General features: G+C 38.7%; 1 protein-coding gene across 3 annotated transcripts in view; it reads right to left on the bottom strand.

Annotated features, from left to right (window-relative positions):
- The window catches only part of LOC145694257 (THAP domain-containing protein 11-like), a 255977-nt gene that overhangs the window by 156050 nt on the left and 80644 nt on the right, over positions 1-19283 (bottom strand). The gene's annotated exons all lie outside the window — the stretch shown is intronic.

Here is a 19283-nt window from a genome sequence, read left to right as displayed (position 1 = left end):
GGTAAACGTTTTCTAGGACCCATTGGTGTTCCTCTTATTGCCAAATATTCAAAATTTAAAGGTTATTGACCGGCTTTATTATTGAATAACTACAGGATTTATTACTTTTTTTCATAAGACACAGGTGTATTTGTGTACCAATCTTAAATTTTGGGAGGGGTTCATTTCTTATTGTCATATCAATAATTGGTAATTGTTCTTAAAATTGGATAGTATCTCATTCATTGGGTAAATCATTATGATCACGTGATCAGTTATTGACCTATGATGGGATTAGGAGTCCAGGACATTGGTATATTTAAACTTTGTAGGATAATTTGAGAATGCGTCATTGGTATTGATTATTACAGCCAAATATAAACGTAAGCAATACGATGTACCACGTGATTGACCTTGATGAGGTAGTGTACAGGGATACATAGCTAACCTTATTGAATCTTATGACTCATAGTCTTAAGGGAATACATGCTACAACACTGGCAAAGTTATTGTTGATGCAATTTGATTGGTTGATCACTATCTTTCGTGCAATCTGATTGGCTGATCACTATCTTTCGTGCAATCTGATTGGTTGCTGATTTTCAAATCTTTGCTGCATTCAGTTTTAAGTTTTGTTTAACATTTAAAAATCTTGGTTTCGTTCAACATTTTGCACTCACTGATAAATATGATCAAAACCGTTTATTTGTTAATCGAATAGTTAAAAACCGGATAAAGTTTGACGGTTAACCGTGAAACGTAAATTTTTGTTTGAAAGTTTTTTTGAAAATTTGTTTGAATTTTTTTGTTTCAGAAATTTGTTTGAAATTTATGTTTCAAAACTTTTTGTTTAAAATTTTTTCGTTTGAAATTTTTCGTTTCCAAATTTTTTGTTTAAAAATTTTTTGTTTATAAATTTTGTTTCAATTTTTTTTGTTTAAAATTTTTTCGTTTGAAATTTTTCGTTTCCAAAATTTTTTTCTGTTTCAAGATTTTTGTTTGAAAAAAATTTTCGTTTCCAAATTTTGTTCGAATTTTTTTGTTTGAAATTTTTTGTTTGACATTTTAAAAGTTTGTGCACTCATTAGTAAAGAACCGGAACTGTTTAGAACTAAAACCTCTGGCAACATTGTGATGCAATAGTACACGTCAGAACATGGGGTTGTACTTGAAATGAAAAAACACAATTCATTGAAATGGATCATTTTATTACACTCCACATACATCCATACCAGATAGTGATTCTGGATATTGTCGATACAATGTATTTTGAACTTCTTGCACTAGTTTGTCTTTAGCATATAATTTTAATTCCAATTGAAGTCTTTTAAGGTCTATTGCAATATCAATTGGTGGAAACTCAATGTCCATTTGATCACAAATAAGCTGTTTATCAATACAAGTATGCACCCACGAACGATGTTGACAACCATCACAATATCTAGATACATGTTGTACAATATGCATAAAACATTTTTCAAAATAGTACTTTTTCAGGAATATACTTGTTTTGTTGCACACTTCCACTGCATGTTTCACACACTGAAATACGCTGATGAATTTGTTCCATTCAGTTTGTGTTAGATACACCATGTTGCGAGGGGCATGAAATGTACTCTTTTTACGTAACAGCACCATCTTCTCTTCGAGGACTGTACGCAGCACCACTTCATGATTTGAGCCTAATGATTTGACTATGGTCACATTTAGCTCATCATGAAAATAATCGTTCATTTGGTCGATTCGTGAACATAATATTTGCCATTCTTCACAGGTCAGTTGTACACCAAATTGTTCTGCTTTGCCCAATCGAATCACTGGTTCAAATGTTCTAGCACTGATACCAATCATCACATGTTTTGTTTGAAATATATTTATTGGATAATAGCTTGCGAAGATGAACTCTTTATCGTTAGAAGTACACATCTTTCCTCCTGAAAAGCACTTGCTCAAATGATTTCGTGGAATGACAGTGTATTGGTTGATTTATAGTTATTACTGACGTCATAGGAAAGGAATGTGCTGACATTTGAATTCATGATTTCATCACAGTTAGTGACGTCATGCTGACCAACCAAATTCATACAACTATGTCTAATGTGCTGACGTTTGAATTCATGATTTCATCACAATTGCTGTGTACTAAATTCAAATTGATGACTTCGACCCAAGAATCCTTCAAACAAAATTTTGCAACAAAAAAATTAAAAATTTTCAAACAAAAAATTTTCAAACAAAAAATTTTGAAACATAAATTTCAAACAAATTTCTGAAACAAAAAAAATTCAAACAAATTTTCAAAAAAAACTTTCAAACAAAAATTTACGTTTCACGGTTAACCGTCAAACTTTATCCGGTTTTTAACTATTCGATTAACAAATAAACGGTTTTGATCATATTTATCAGTGAGTGCAAAATGTTGAACGAAACCAAGATTTTTAAATGTTAAACAAAACTTAAAACTGAATGCAGCAAGGATTTGAAAATCAGCAACCAATCAGATTGCACGAAAGATAGTGATCAGCCAATCAGATTGCACGAAAGATAGTGATCAACCAATCAAATTGCATCAACAATAACTTTGCCAGTGTTGTAGCATGTATTCCCTTAAGACTATGAGTCATAAGATTCAATAAGGTTAGCTATGTATCCCTGTACACTACCTCATCAAGGTCAATCACGTGGTACATCGTATTGCTTACGTTTATATTTGGCTGTAATAATCAATACCAATGACGCATTCTCAAATTATCCTACAAAGTTTAAATGTACCAATGTCCTGGACTCCTAATCCCATCATAGGTCAATAACTGATCACGTGATCATAATGATTTACCCAATGAATGAGATACTATCCAATTTTAAGAACAATTACCAATTATTGATATGACAATAAGAAATGAACCCCTCCCAAAATTTAAGATTGGTACACAAATACAACTGTGTCTTATGAAAAAAAGTAATAAATCCTGTAGTTATTCAATAATAAAGCCGGTCAATAACCTTTAAATTTTGAATATTTGGCAATAAGAGGAACACCAATGGGTCCTAGAAAACGTTTACCAAATTATGTTATTTTATAATTCCCAAATTTAAAAGAGAACATAACATATAAAGGTAATAAACCATATAACGTGCTAAATAGGGGTCAATAACCTCCGAAATTTGATTTTTGGTAGTTCTTTACCCATGAAAGGGAACGATGTGGACCATCCAAATTTATAGTGGTACATATTGAAGACCTGTACGAAGATACCAAATGCTTACATTAAACAATTTCTAAAACTGAGTGGATGAGTCAAGATACCCCTCCCAAATTTTTAAAGGGTGCATCAATATACCCATGTCTTATAATAGGGAATGGACCAATATACATAACCATATAAACATATAAGGTAATAGGACCTCATCCAAGGGGATAAATTAAGCCAAAACAAACACGCGGTTGTACTAAAATTTGGCAATTTTGTACCCCTAAAAGGGAATGAGGTGGACCAACCAAATTTATAGTAATCTCTATTAGGGTCCTATACTATAATACCCAATGTTTAATATGAGCAATTTCTAAAAATTAAGGGGTGGGCCAAAGTACCCCTCCCAAATTTTTAAAGGAGTACACAAATGTACCTATGTCTTATGATAGGGAATAGACCCCTATACATAACCATATAAGGTAATAGAACCTCATCCAAGAGGATAAATTGGGCCAAACGACCAAACACGTGGTACAACGTATTGCTTACGTTTATATTTTGACAATTTTGTACCCCTAAAAGGGAACGAGGTGGACCAACCAAATTTATCATAATACATGTTAGGGTCCGGTACTATAATACCAAATGTTTAAATTGGGCAATTTCCAAAAATTTAAGGGGTGGGCCAAAGTACCCCTCCCAAATTTTTAAAGGAGTGCACAAATATACCCATATCTTATGAAAGGTAATGGACCCCCATACATGACCATATAACTATATAGGATAATAACACCTCATCAAAGGGGATAAAATCGACCAAAAACCAAACACGTGGTACTACGTATTGCTTACGTTTATATTTTGGCAATTTTGTACCCCTAGAAGGGAACTAGGTGGACCACCCAAATTTATCATAATATATGTTAGGGTCCGGTACTATAATACCAAATGTTTAAATTGGACAATTTCCAAAATTTAAGGGGTGGTCCAAGGTACCCCTCCCGGGGTGCATTAATATACCCATGTTTTATGAAAGGTAATGAGCCCCTGTATACGCCCATATAACCATATAGGATAATAACACCTCATCAAAGGTGATAAATTAGGTCAAAAGACCAAACACGTGGTTGTACTAAAATTTGGCAATTTTGTACCCCTAAAAGGGAACGAGGTGGACCAACCAAATTTATAGTAATCTCTATTAGGGTCCTATACTATAATACCAAATATATAAAATAAGCAATTTCTAAAAATTAAGGGGTGGGCCAAAGTACCCCTCCCAAATTTTTAAAGGGGTGCACAAATGTACCTATGTCTTATAATAGGAAATAGACCCCTATACATAACCATATAAGGTAATAGGACCTCATCCAAGGGGATAAATGGGCCAAAAGAACAAACACGTGGTACAACGTATTGCTTACGTTCATATTTTTGGCAATTTTATACCCCTAGAAGGGAACGAGGTGGACCATCCAAATTTATCATAATACATATTAGGGTCCTATACTATAATACCCAATGTTTAAATTGGTCAATTTCCAAAATTTAAGGGTGGGCCAAGGTACCCCTCCCAAATTTTTCAAGGGGTGCATTAATGTACCCATGTTTTATGAAAGGTAATGGACCCCTGTATACGCCCATATAACCATATAGGATAATAAAACCTCATCAACGGGGATAAATTAGGTCAAAACCCCCCGAAATTTGAATTTTTGGCAATTTTGTACCCCTAAAAGGGAACGAGGTGGACCATCCAAATTTATCATAATACATATTAGGGTCCTGTACTATAATACCAAATGTTTAAATTGGGCAATTTCTAAAATGAAGGGGTGGGCCAAGGTACCCCTCCCAAATTTTTAAAGGGGTGCACCAATATACGCATGTCTTATGAAAGGTAATAGACTCCTGTATACGCTCATATAAACATATAAGGTAATAGGACCTCGTCCAAGGGAATAACTTAGGTCAAAAACAAACACGTGGTACTACGTATTGCTTACGTTTATATTTTTGGCAATTTTGTACCCCTAGAAGGAAATGAGGTGGACCACCCAAATTTATCATAATACATATTAGGATCCTGTACTATAATACCCAATGTTTAAATTGGGCAATTTCCAAAATTTAAGTGGTGGGCCAAGGTACCCCTCCCAAATTTTTCAAGGGGTGCATTAATATACCCATGTCTTATGAAAGGTAATGGCCCCTGTATACGCCCATATAACTATATAAGGTAATAACACCTCATCAAAGGGGATAAATTAGGTCAAAAACCCCGAAATTTGAATTTTTGGCAATTTTTTACCTATGAAAGGGAACGACATAGACACCCAATACTGATAGGGGTACATACTATGGTCCTAGGCTACCATACCAAATTTTTAGATTTGGCAATTTCCAAAATTTAAGGGGGTGGTCCTATGTACCCTTGCCAAAATTTAGGGGGTGGGCCAAGGTACCCCTGCCAAAGTTTAGAGGGGGTGGTCCTAGGTACCCCTAGGTCATTGACCCCGGGCCAAGGTCATTGACCTTTGACCTATGACGTCATAAAGGTCGGGGTCAAAGTCCAAACTTCGGCCAAGTGGGGCAATTACTACTAAAACACTTTCACTTAAGACGGTATTATCCTCAAAAACCTTCCTAAGATTTTTAGGCAGACCTAAACGATCTCTGAGATCTGAGTATTTTGGAAGCATGTGCCCAATACCCAGTGGAATGATGCGTACTATCAGAGACATATCGTAGATAGACACGTGTGAAATGAAAGTGTTCGATATGTAATAGAGCCAGGATCACTTCATCACAGCTATTAGTATGCGACAGCGTCTGCTATTTGCCCAAAACAGGTTTCGTAAGTGGCGTTATGTTCATTTGGCCTTGTTCCATTCTCCTTGCCAGTAAGAGCGCGTCCATTGGACAAAACTGCTATGGAGATTCGAGCAAGGAAAAGATTGTTCCACTGTAACACCTGCCAATACGGTGTTTATGGTTGCTGTGTCGGTATGCTTGTTTCCATGAATGCCGACATGTCTCGCACCCAGAAGAAACCGACGACACAATTCTGTTCTTGTGGCTGATGGCATCTCTCAAGATTGTCTTGCAAGATATTCTGTACCCTTACAATAACGCTCTCTGAGTTAGTGCAGATAAGCACACACTAATATAAAGTTGATCGAAAATAATCTTAACTGCCTTTAATTCAAAAGTAATTATTATTGAGCACAACTCTAACTTCTGAACTGTAATCATCTGGGCGAACACAGTCTACCGAATTCTCCCTTTCCGAATTATTCGTATAAAACATTACAATCGGGATACTGCTTAGGAAAATTTCCAAACTCTTGCTGAAATTCCTGATTGCTTGTGTGCTGTTTGGTGTATGATGTCAATCGAAGGTCGAATCTAGGTGGAGTTAACAACCAATATGGAACAGTACTAATATGTAACAAACTAAGCGGGTCCTACACGTTCATCTGCAGTGAAACTTTGATAAGCACGAATGTACTATGGGTATACAGTTTGAGGACGTGTTGCATATCGGTCATAAATATGACCATCACGCAAGGGAAAGTAACAGAAATTGTCAGAAATAAGAGATCGGTGGACTGTATAATTTCTGAGAATTCTCTCAGAACGATTGGCTATCAATGGTTCGTATCCTTCTACATAAAAGATAACCACACGACTACTACGGAATAAACATTAGCTGCCCAAATGTCCAGGTGGAGAACAGTGTCAAGTTGCTTCAACACAGAGGAACAAGCAGATGAATAACATAACCATAGTCTAACTTGGACCGGATTATAATGCGAAATAGACGTAGCAGAGCAAGAGGGTCAGTACCCCAAATGCGGTGGGAAAACACGAAGTAAATTCAGAGTTCGAGGACAAAAGAACTTATTATTAATGTGCGGTACCCATGTTAAGCGGCGGTCAAAGGTTAAATCTAAAAACCGGACTGTGTCAGCGAATGAGAGAGGAATGTCACTGAAATACACTTCCAGGTCAATAAGGCAGGATCGTTGGACGCAGAAGTGTGCACATTGAGTTTTTTGGCCAGTAAACCGGAAGCTTGTTTCGCTCGACCAGCGAACAAGAGGATTTGATGTCAGTTGAAGCTGTCGACTAATATCGTGAATGTATCTGGAGTGGCAATAAGTAACAAGATCGTCAACATAAGAGTATACGGGACACAGAAGTCTGGAACTGCGACAGAACTTTGTCAGTTGAAGCTGTCGAGTGATATCGCGAATGTATCTTGAGTGGCAATAAGTAAGAAGATCGTCAACATAGAATCTACGGGACACAGGAGTCTGGAACTGCGACAGAACTCTGTCACTTGAAGCTGTCGAGTAATATTGCGAATGTATCTGGAGTGGCAATAAGTAAGATCATCAACATAGAGTATACGGGACACAGGAGTCTGGAACTGCGACAGAACTCTGTTAGTTGAAGCTGTCGAGTAATATCGCGAATGTATCTGCAGTGTCAATAAGTAAGATCATCAACATAGAGTATACGGGACACAGGAGTCTGGAACTGCGACAGAACTCTGTCACTTGAAGCTGTCGAGTAATATCGCGAATGTATCTTGAGTGGCAATAAGTAAGAAGATCGTCAACATAGAATCTACGGGACACAGGAGTCTGGAACTGCGACAGAACTCTGTCATTTGAAGCTGTCGAGTAATATTGCGAATGTATCTGGAGTGGCAATAAGTAAGATCATCAACATAGAGCATATGAGACACAGGAGTCTGGAACTGCGACAGAACTCTGTTAGTTGAAGCTGTCGAGTAATATCGCGAATGTATCTGCAGTGTCAATAAGTAAGATCATCAACATAGAGTATACGGGACACAGGAGTCTGGAACTGCGACAGAACTCTGTCACTTGAAGCTGTCGAGTAATATCGCGAATGTATCTTGAGTGGCAATAAGTAAGAAGATCGTCAACATAGAATCTACGGGACACAGGAGTCTGGAACTGCGACAGAACTCTGTCACTTGAAGCTGTCGAGTAATATTGCGAATGTATCTGGAGTGGCAATAAGTAAGATCATCAACATAGAGCATATGAGACACAGGAGTCAGGAACTGCGACAGAACTCTGTTAGTTGAAGCTGTCGAGTAATATCGCGAATGTATCTGCAGTGTCAATAAGTAAGAAGATCATCAACATAGAGTATACGTGACACAGAAGTATGTAACTGCGACAGAACTGTCAGTTGAAGCTGTCGAGTAATATCGCGAATGTATCTTGAGTGGCAATAAGTAAGAAGATCGTCAACATATAATCTACGGTACACAGGAGTCTGGAACTGTGACAGAACTCTGTTGACGGCAAACAGTGTGAATCAAAGAAAACAACAACTGAACCACTTTCCCGTGGAAATCGCTCTGAGACACTAACACAAACAGTTATCTTGAATCAAACATTCATGAAAGATGTTCTTTATAGTGCCACCATGTAGCCACGAAGACTCCAGTCGTATAGTTGCTTTTAATTCCTTAACGCCAAGCTATGCAATAAGCCATTTCCAAATCGAAAAAATAGGAACAAGATGCTAACAATGGAAGATCGTGAACTTGGCTTTTGATATTAGCAAGATTGTCTGTAATGACTTGGAAGGAGTGAAAGCTACACTTAAACTTACTCAACAGAGAATTTAATTCTAAGTACTACGCTTGATCCCCATATATTCTCATAAAGCTTACAGACACAGCTGCTAGGAGCAACGAGTCTGTAGCTCTTCGCTGTTCTTACACTTTTCTTTGGCTTCAAGATTGGAAGTATCAGTCTTAAGCCATCAAGATAGAAACATCTCTAAGCAGATGCGAAAAGTTTTGAAAGTTTGAGTCTTTTTACGTCCCACGCTTATGCCGGTTAGGCTAAAGGAGACGGTGATAATGAGTAGTGAATGAAATGGTGGAATGAAGAAAGTGAGAGGAAACGGGAGAATCCCAAGAAGATCCACGCACACGGTGTTTGTCCACCACAAAGTTCACTTGGCGGGAGCAGGGTTTCAACCCGAGACCCCTAGCACCAGAGGTGAACGCTCTACCACTGAGTCACCGCGGCCATACTAAGCAGATGCGATTAAACAGCTACAATAATCTAAACATAAGGATGAAGCTTGCCACCGATATGCATTGGGGGCTGTTACGGTGGAGAGGGAGAAGGTAAAGTTTGTTTATTGTGTTTTCCATCAGGTTTTTTGAGGACATTCCTCACCCTTGGGGATACAGTCATAAAAATTGGCATGTGAAACAATGAAGTAGTCCACTATACGCTAATACCCTGCAAAAGTACTTGTTACTCATGTGAGGGTTGTAGAGGAAGGGCAAAGTTGGGAAATTTTTTTGAGTCTCAGTTTTTTTTTATGTAAGTTACATTTATTTTCTGGACGGGTCCATATAAGACATCTTTTTATACTGAATTGATCTAGAAGTATAATTCTTGCTTCTGTATTTTCTAGACAATAATGAAAAAAAAACATGGTGTGGATATAACATGGTACTAAGTTGGGAGGGAGGAGGACGTGAAGGTCTGCAAGAGGGCATTTTAATAGGAATTTTATTTTGAATTTTTATCTTGCTTTGTATTGCAGCAATGGCTACTTTTTTTGTTAATGTCAAAGTCTATTGCCTACATATTAGCTTTATTTTGTCAGCGTAGAGTGACTATAAGGATTGCCAGGGCCAACCAAATTATTTTTTTTCATATTTTTTGGATTTTTTGTTTCTTCTACGAATAAGGCGGGAATTGCACAAGTGATACCTCGTTGGAATCAGTATTTCATAAGCTTTCCAACAAGGTGTAATCATTGCCCTGTGGTAATTAGGGGAGGGTCACCAGGGTCCCCAATGTGAGAATCTCGATTTCATTCAAATCCCTGCCCGGTGTATAAATGTTGTAGTTACATTACTGACTTTCGTGGCTAAGCGGTTAGTATACGTGCCTTTGACGTGGGAGACTTGGGTTCGATTCCCGGCGGGAGCACGTGTGGTTCAGATTACACTTTAATCAGTAGGTTCCGTCTGATATAGCCTCGCTGCTGAAAGGTACGTTAAACTCAAAACTAACTCAACTCAATTACATTGCTGGGAATGAAATGTTCGCTTCAGATGCGTCTTTTCCAAACGAAAAACAATGAAAATTGGTTAATCAAAATGGTTGCAGTCTACAAACACACGGTTTTTTCATCGCTCATATGACGATCAGACTCCGTAATAGGAACTGTCTGGAATCTGTGACGGGGAGAAATCCTCAACCGCAGTCTTCCATTCTAAGTGATCGAGATGCCGGAAGAGGTGGTAGCCGGAGGGAAATGTCACCTGGCGAGGAAGTGTTTCATACTGCAACCCACGGACAGTCTGCACTCCCCTTAAGCGACATGTGGGTATGAATGATCATGCAGCATGAGAACACTATGGTTAACTGTTGACTAATGCTTCTAGATAAGTTTGGGCTACATTTCATGGAATGTAAAATTATAAAGAACCATTGTGATGATTTTCTATCGACGAAGAAAGTAATAATAGTAACAACACCTTCTGTGAGTAGAGGGATAGTTTGAGACCTGTTCTGGACGTTGATCGCGACTCGTGCTAGGTGTCACCGTTGGCTTCGCCTATGGAGGGTTGCAGACTTATCACATCAATTCGCTTTGCACTGTTTTGAGTAAAGACTGCCGCGCCACTCTCTGTGTGTACCAAAGAAGAACAGCGTGCTGCCATCCGTTTTTCTGTAGTCTGAATGTTTACACGGACCGGGAATTCATAAAAGACTTTAAACACAATATGGATGTAATGTGTTGCCACAGCAGTGTTTACCAGTGGATTGAACAGTTTAAAAGTGGTTGAACGGGCGAAGGGTGAGGAAAGAGCAGAGCGTCCAGCTATAGCGACAACTGATGACATTATTGAAGGAGTCTGTGCCTCGATTTTGAATAACAGACGAGTGACTGTTGATGAAGTGGCAACTTATATGCAGATTAGTCATGGTTCTGCATATTTCATCATGTATAACAGGTTTAACTTTCACAAAGTCTGTGCGAGATGAGTTTCGAAAAAAAAATTCGATAAACAGCAGAAGCGAAACCGTGTGAGAATCTGTCAGCACCTGTTGAACCGTTATACCAAAGAAGGTGAAGCGTTTCTTTGGCGAATCATGCCTGAAAATGAAACGTGGATTCATCAATTTGAACCAGAGAGCAAACACCAGAGTATGAAATTGAAGTATCCTGGATCTCCCGTCAAGAAGAAATTTAACAGTCAATGTTGTGCAGGGAAAGTGATGCTGAAAGTGCTTTGGGACTCACAAGTATCAATTCTGGAACATTATCTGGGAAAGGGATCAATAATAAACAGTAAAAGGTACAGTGATATGCTGGTAAGCAAGTCCAAGCCTGCAATTCGTAATACACGGAGAGGTCGATTGTCGGAAGGCGTTTTTGTCTTGCATGACAATGCGCGTCCACACCGCTTAAACTCTTCCCACGCTGCGTTTTGAGGTGTTGGAGCATTCTGCATATAGTCCCGATCTCCCTTATCAGATTATTATCTGTCCAATTAAAGAAGCTCTCAGAGGCCGTCGATTCAGCTCCGATTAACAAGTGAAGGAAGCGATGCATTCGTGACTTGTTGCGCAACCAAAAATCTTTTATGCAGAGGATATCGGAAAGCTTGCGCAACGATGGAGCAAGTGCATTAAGGAGCAGAGTGTCTATGTTGAAAAATGATATTAATTTTAAGATAACCAAGAAAGTTATTGTCACTTTTTGACCCACCACCTTCGAACATTATTATGTCACCTAAGACGTACCTGGAACATCAAAAATAGCTCCCATCAGCATCGACGACCTTCTGCCAATATTCTGGAAGACCATGGATTCCTTCACGTTAGAACTTGCTGGGTCGTGAAGCGAATAAAGTATCAAGTGCATTTTACACCTCTACTGGGGATTTGAACTGGATCCTTGAAGGTGATTGTCCAAGGAATTGAACAGGTGATTATCGGACAGTGCAATGTCCGGGGAGTATGGCAGATTTAGTAGTGTTTCCCATCCAAGTAGTAGAATGCTATCCCGGGTCATCCTAGCCACGTGGGTCTTAATGTTGTCCTGTAATAGGAGGATCCCTTTCGTTTCAGAAATGCTGACTCCAGAGTTTTCAGTTTTATTGAACACGGCTCAACTGCTCGCAATACACAGTTGCATTGATGCTCTGACCCCCTGGTAGCAGTTCCCAAGGCACGATGCCGCGAGCAATCCAAAAACACACAAGAAGACCTTCCTCTGGTGCAGTGTTGGTTTCGGCTGTTTAGGAACCGGTTCATGGGATGCTAACCAATGACACGGTGTCTTGGAGCTTCGTACACGATCCACTTCCCACCACATGTCAACATCCTGTCCAGAAATGGCTCCTTCCTCAGACGAGACAGCAAAGAAACACAGGTATATGTTCGCTTTGCCTTCTGGCCCGGCGTCAAATCATGGGGGACTCATCAACCCAACTTGTGGCGCTTCCCAAGTTGATGGAGGTGCTGCCGAATAATTTCTCCACTCATACTGAATTGTAGTCTCAGTGAGGGGTAAAAGTGGGGGAACGCGGGGGATGCCGTCCCCCACCTCCAAAAAAGTATGTACGGCGTCCTCCTAGTTTCTAAAAATACAATGGGCAAAAATAGGCAGGGACGGCGTGACGTCATGCTGCTACCTACCGTTCCCCACCTTTTCAGACCCACTTTTACCCCTGGTCCCAGTTCCTCACATGTCTGGTCACTGTTCGTCTCTATTGCTGCCTGAAGATATTTATTTTGTACATGTGTTGGTCTTCCGGCAGATCGTCCATCTTCGAGTGTTTCGTCACCGTCTTTAAACTTATTAAACCACTGCTGCACTGTCCACGTAGTCACGACACCTTCACCAAAGGCCTGGCATATCTTTGGCCCCGCTGGAGCGGCGTTTGACCCGTTTGAACTCGTACAGCATACACGTCCTTAGAACGCTCTGTGGAAGTCCCGTGTTCACTTTGTCCTTATGCAAGTTCACTTTATAACTGAACTTCCACAATCAGGTAGTATGCTGAATATACCCACACCAACAACTGACCTTTGCCTTATCTCCATTAGCATTCAACTCAATTGAACACAGACCTGCACAAAAAGCGATAGAAATTTCTTGGTTACTTTCATAAAAACATGCTCTCCTGATAATAAATAATAGAAATTGATTGGAGATACTTATTGGTTTATCCTCGTATGCTATCAAAAGTGAAAATTCGATGCAAAAAATCTACTCCAGACGGAGATCCTTGCTGGCTGATGTTAACTCGTGCGGTGTCCATGAGTCCAACCTTTTCACCTTCCCGAACAACAATGATGTACGTCAACTCATCTGCAATGACACGAACATTTTGCCGAAGCTTTGTTTTCACAGAGTATTTGAGGAGTGTATCTAAACTTGATGTTGGCCGGTGCCCAGGGAGCTCATTTTGCAGTGCTGTGTCACCGGAACGAAACCTGACAAACCAACGGCAAATGGTACATTTATTCGCGAATCTAAGCCCAAATCTACTCTTAAATGCTTTAGCACCTTGCTGTACAAATTTTACAGTAAGAAATCATAAATAAAGAATCACTTGTACTAGTGTTTCTCATACGACCAAGTTTAATAACGCACTGATTCCTAATTGTCTGGGTGCCCAAACCTATTTGCTGGACGTGTACTGAGTTTGTAACCTTAATCCATCCCTCTGTTGTGTTGCTAAGGTAAATTTCTCATCAGACTTCAAAGCGGAATTTCATTTGCACCGGGATAGAGCGTTCACTTCTGGTGCTTGAGGTCCCAGGTTCGATCCCAGCCCCCGTCAAGTGAACTTCGTGGTGGACAAAAAACTGTGCGTGAGTCTTCTCCCGTTTCCTCCCACTTTCTTAATTTCACCATTTCATTCATTCCCCATAATCACCATCTCCTTTAGCGTAACCAGCATAACTGTGGGACGTAAAACTCAAAAGATTTTTTTTTCATTTGCGTCGGAACCCCTAAGCTAATACTATAGGAAAGGTGATAAATTTCTTATTTAACTTCCTGTTTATGAAATGAAATTGTTCAGTTTAACTTCCTACGTATATGCCTTCTAGGCTAAGATGGATGGATGATTGGGGCAAGTGAATGATGATTGAAGAGTTGGTGGAATGAGCATGAGGGAGGAAATGGAGTACTATGAGAAAACCCACGAGCACAATGGTGTTCCCCACAAACTTACTTGGCAGGGGATCGACCCAGGGACCCCACACGCCAGAGTTAAGCTCTCTACCACTGAATTACTTTGCCTCGCAACTTCCTGTTTAGAATTTAATTTATTCAGTAGGTACAATAACCATCGAATTTTCTGTTTTCGGTATTCTTTGATCATTAAAGCTATTAATTAATTGTTACCTATTGGGAAAGTTAGCTACATGATATTTAAACATGTTTAAATTATTTATGATAGAATTTATCAGATTCTTCAATCTTCATAAAAGATAAGATACCAAATGCATGAGGTTTTCTAGTTGTTCTAGTAACAAGTGTGCCCCTTTAATGTACATAGTCTAGGACTCGATTCCCGGTCCTGGAGGCGCGGTGGCTAAGTGGTACAGCTTTCACCTCCGGTGCTTGGGGTCCCTGCTTCGATCCCAGCTCGCGCCGTGTGGACTTTGTGGTGGACAAACACCGTGCTCGTGGGTTTCTCGGGATTCTCCCGTTTCCTCCCACTTTCTTCGTTCAACCATTTCACTCATCTCTCATTATCACCGTCTCCTTTAGCCTAACCGGCATAAACGTGGGACGTAAAACTTAAAGATTTCATTTTTTCGATTCCCGGTCCAAGAGCACTGAAATTTCAAAGTATTACAAAGTTTCGGATTCTACCTTAAACTGTGGCTTCATGTTTCAAATAACCTCGGTAGTGAAAAGGAAAGCTAAACTTAAAAAAAAAAAAAAAAAACTAAAAAAAGACGAAAAATGACTAACATAACAAACAATAAGAAATAAAACGAGTTAACTAATACAATGAGCAGATATATTTGCCATTTTGTGCAGTAGAATATGGAAAGTTAGGATACATTATTTCAAAATATAAAAATATCTTACCATACATTCGTATAACAGGGGTACCCACAGAGGGGGGCTATGACGCAAACTGCGTCATTGAAATATTTGGGAGGGTTAAAAATCTATATAAATATGTCTCAGGGGGTGTAAAAATTATTCGAAAAGTTTTTTTTCATGGAAGAACACCTACAGATTGACAATTGGGGGGTTGTGTCATGGACATAAGGGGGGGTGGGCACCACTGCGTATAATAAACTAGCAGAGTAAACGTTCTTCGCACGTGAAGAATACGTGAATACGTTTCGTTTTGGACATAAAGGGGTAAATTTGGATTTAATGGGCATTGGAAGTGTTGCTATTCGTCTCAGTAACCTTGAAAACTATGGTTTCGAGATTAATATCGGTTATTTTCGATCATTTCTAAATATCTCCCCCGCTTTCTCTGTAAGAAGTTGCACCGTCAAAGTGAAATGATAAAACCCATCCCTGGTCTGAATCTCACCTACGTTGAAAATTTGATCGAGATCGGTGGGATGGTTCAAGAGGTATTAAGTCACAAACGTAGTCACTTTTATTTTCATATATATATATAGATTATGACACATTGCTTTGAAATCTCGAAGAGGCGTGCTATACTTTGAACAACACATATTATCTATATATATAAAAGAGAACGTACAATTTTTTGTCCGCTCATCACGCTAATACGGCTGAACCAATTTCTTTCATTTTTGGGGGGTTATTAGGATTTGGACCCTAGATGGTTTTTATCATATCACTTTAATTTTTAATTACCAGTGTCTTGAGATAATTGACCATTCAGGTGTCCACAAATCCTTTGTTATTAGTTCATCATAGGTAAAAATAAACGTATTTATATGCAACCCGCATGACCGTGTCACTCGGCGGGTTAACATAAATGACAGGCGATATACAGCGGAAAATAGCTTGAATCTTCTGTTTAAAATTTTTTAATTGATTTGCTTATTTTTACAGACACTTTTACAATATGCCAGCACCGGGATGACCGCAGCGAAGCGGGGCGGGTTAACATAAATGACAGGCGATATAATGTTAAGATTTACTGCAATCTTCTATGGTTTTTATCATATCACTTGAAAGCGAAAAATTAAAAATTATCTAAGTAACAAAGTTTATTGCGTTCCGGGGTGACCGCAGCGAAGCGGGGTGAACGCTGCTAGTAATTCTAATAACAATGTAACGTAAGATTTTCTTTTTAAGGTTGGTTTAAAGAGACAAGATTTGTCGATAGATGTCACTACAGTCTTCGTATCTCTCTCATGCATTTTTTACCTTTCACGAAAATTCACGATTTCTCTTACAGACTTCAACCTAGAAACTTCAAATTTTTAGAGAAGGAACTTCATAACTTATCGAAGGCAACAATCCGTGCCGATTTTTTATTTATAATTTTCTTCATTCTTGAAACAGTTATATTGTTAAAGGTTTTTATATCCATTTCAATAATTAAGCCATTTCAAATAAATCTAATCTAAATCTAAAATTCACCAGCAATTGCTAGAAGTTTACGGAGAGATTGGAATGTCACGTCTGTATGTCGCAGAATGGCGTCGAAAGTTTGCGGCTGGTATAGAAAATGTCACAGACCACCACGCTGTTAAAGCAGTTACGTTGGGACATCATCAACCAGTCTCCCTACAGTCCGGACTCTCCCTAAGCGACTTTCTCCTGTTCCCATACTTCAAGAAGCACCTAGGAGGCCGTCGCTTCAGTTCAGACGAGAAGGTAAAACGGTTCATGACAACGTCGCTGAACACGCAAGGACAGGATTTTTTATCAGGAGTGAATCTTCAAGCTCAACCCATATATCAAAAGTAAATCAACCAATATGGAGACTGTCGAAAAATAACATAATGTATGTACTATCTCTTGGCTGTATTGCTTGTATGAAATAATATACTCGTATGGCCTACGCGTTCCACTGCAGGCCGTGTAACCAGACCTTCTGATCACTGCTCGTATAACTTCTGGTTCCAATAGATTAACAACGTCAAAAATAAAACCTGTTCTTCGGACTCTGAATCCATATCAGAAAGCCATTACTCGCCATGCCTCACTGTTTTTCTTCTACGACGATAAAGATTAAAACAGGAAATTTGTTTATTTGAACCATTTCCGGTTTGAATAGATTGTTAAGGGAGGAGATAGAATATATTCTTGGGAAGCGAAATCGATTGTATAAAACTGCATCTCGATACCTCTTAACGTTTTTGTTCTATGGGAATCAGTATTGAAAGCAGAAGTAACAGTAAATTTCAACTACTTTCGGTTTTGATAGAGTGTTGCGAGTTGTGAGGATATGCTTCCTTGACAGCCTCAATCGATTACAGAAAACAGCTTGTCACTGTATATTACCAATTTTGTTCTATGGTAATAAATGTTGAAACAGGAAATTGTTCGTTTTAAACACTTCCGGTTTGAATAGAGGATTAACGGAGAAGATAAGATCTATTCCTGGGATGTTGAATCAATAATAAAAAAAAGCATCTCGATATCTCTTACCATTTTTCCTCTATGAAAATCAGCATTGAAACCGGTAATAGTAAATTTCAGCCACTTCTGGTTCAGTAGAGTGTTTTGGCTTTGTCAAAGCACAGTGCTTTAAGACGGTTAATCGTTACCAAAAACAACTTCTCGCTATATGTTACCGTTTCCGTTTTATGGTGAGAAATGTTAATACCGGTAATGGCTAATTTGGACTACTTCCGGTTTGAATAGCAGGTTATCGGAAGAAATGGAAGTTATTCTTGGGACGCTGAATCGATTGCAGAAAACCAGATTTCGATATCTCTAACCGTTCTTGCTCTGTGGAAATCAATACTAAAATCTTAAGTAATTCTAACTTTCAAGTACTTCCGGTTCTGGTAGAGTGTTGCGAATTGTGATGGTATATTTCTTAACATCCTCAATCTTTACAGAAAATCGCTTGTCGCTACTAATAACCATTTTGTTCTTTGGCGATTAGTGTTGAAACTGGAAATGCTTTATTTAAACCATTTCCGGTTTGAATAGAGAGTTATCGGAGAAGATGGAAACTATCCTTGGGACACTGAATCGATTGAAAAAAAAAAACACAACATGCGCTTGGCACTATTCTTTAAAGGATGGACAAAAATAATAGGCACTTTTCCAGCGTATCATGTAATTCCTATTGCACAAAATATTTCAAAAATTATTTTACTCAGTGGCGTACGCAAGGGGGTTCCAGGTTTTAATCCGCGCTTGTTGAAAAACATATGCAAAAATTAACATTTCTATACCGACATATATACACGAAAGCCTGAAATGGTGCTACGGTGGCTCAGCGTCGAGCGCTGAATTCTGGCGCGTGGGGTCCCTGATTCAATCGCAACTCCCGCCAAATGGATTTTGTGGTGAACAAACAAAATGTGTGTTACCTTCGCATCGTCATTTTATTATCACGGAGATTTTTCTCCGGCGGCGGGGAGAATTTCCCCCGGGTTTCTCCATTATCATCATCATCATCATTACTCCAGCTCATACCAAGTTAACCTTGAGGTGGACAAACACCGTGTGCGTGGATTTTCTTCGAGATCTCCCATTTCCTTCCACTTTATTCATTTCTCATCATCACTGTCTCTTTTAGCCTAGTCGGCATACTGTGGGACGTAAAACTGAAAAAAATCGTTTCATTTTTTCTTCAAATTAAGAAAGAAAAAAAGAGGAAACTAGAAATAATATATCGATTTGCATTTAACAGTAAATACATTGTCTTCAACTGAACAGTACTTCGTAAATAAATTTAAAGCAACTTCTTAAAGTGCAATGCTTTTTGAAAAATCTCTTATATCTATGTGTACCTCATGTGGCAAAGCATTAAATATTTTTGTACATAATTTTAATCTATAAATTTGTCGGTATTGATTAGTTTTATAGGCCTACATAAATTAAAATTATGAGAAATAAATTATACAGAGTGTTACAAAAAATTTGTCACAATAT

This window comes from Thermobia domestica, chromosome 9 (assembly GCF_964235325.1).
Source record: "Thermobia domestica chromosome 9, izTheDome1.hap1.1, whole genome shotgun sequence".
NCBI classification, from domain to species: domain Eukaryota; kingdom Metazoa; phylum Arthropoda; class Insecta; order Zygentoma; family Lepismatidae; genus Thermobia; species Thermobia domestica.
This window is presented reverse-complemented; position numbering and strand designations above follow the sequence as displayed.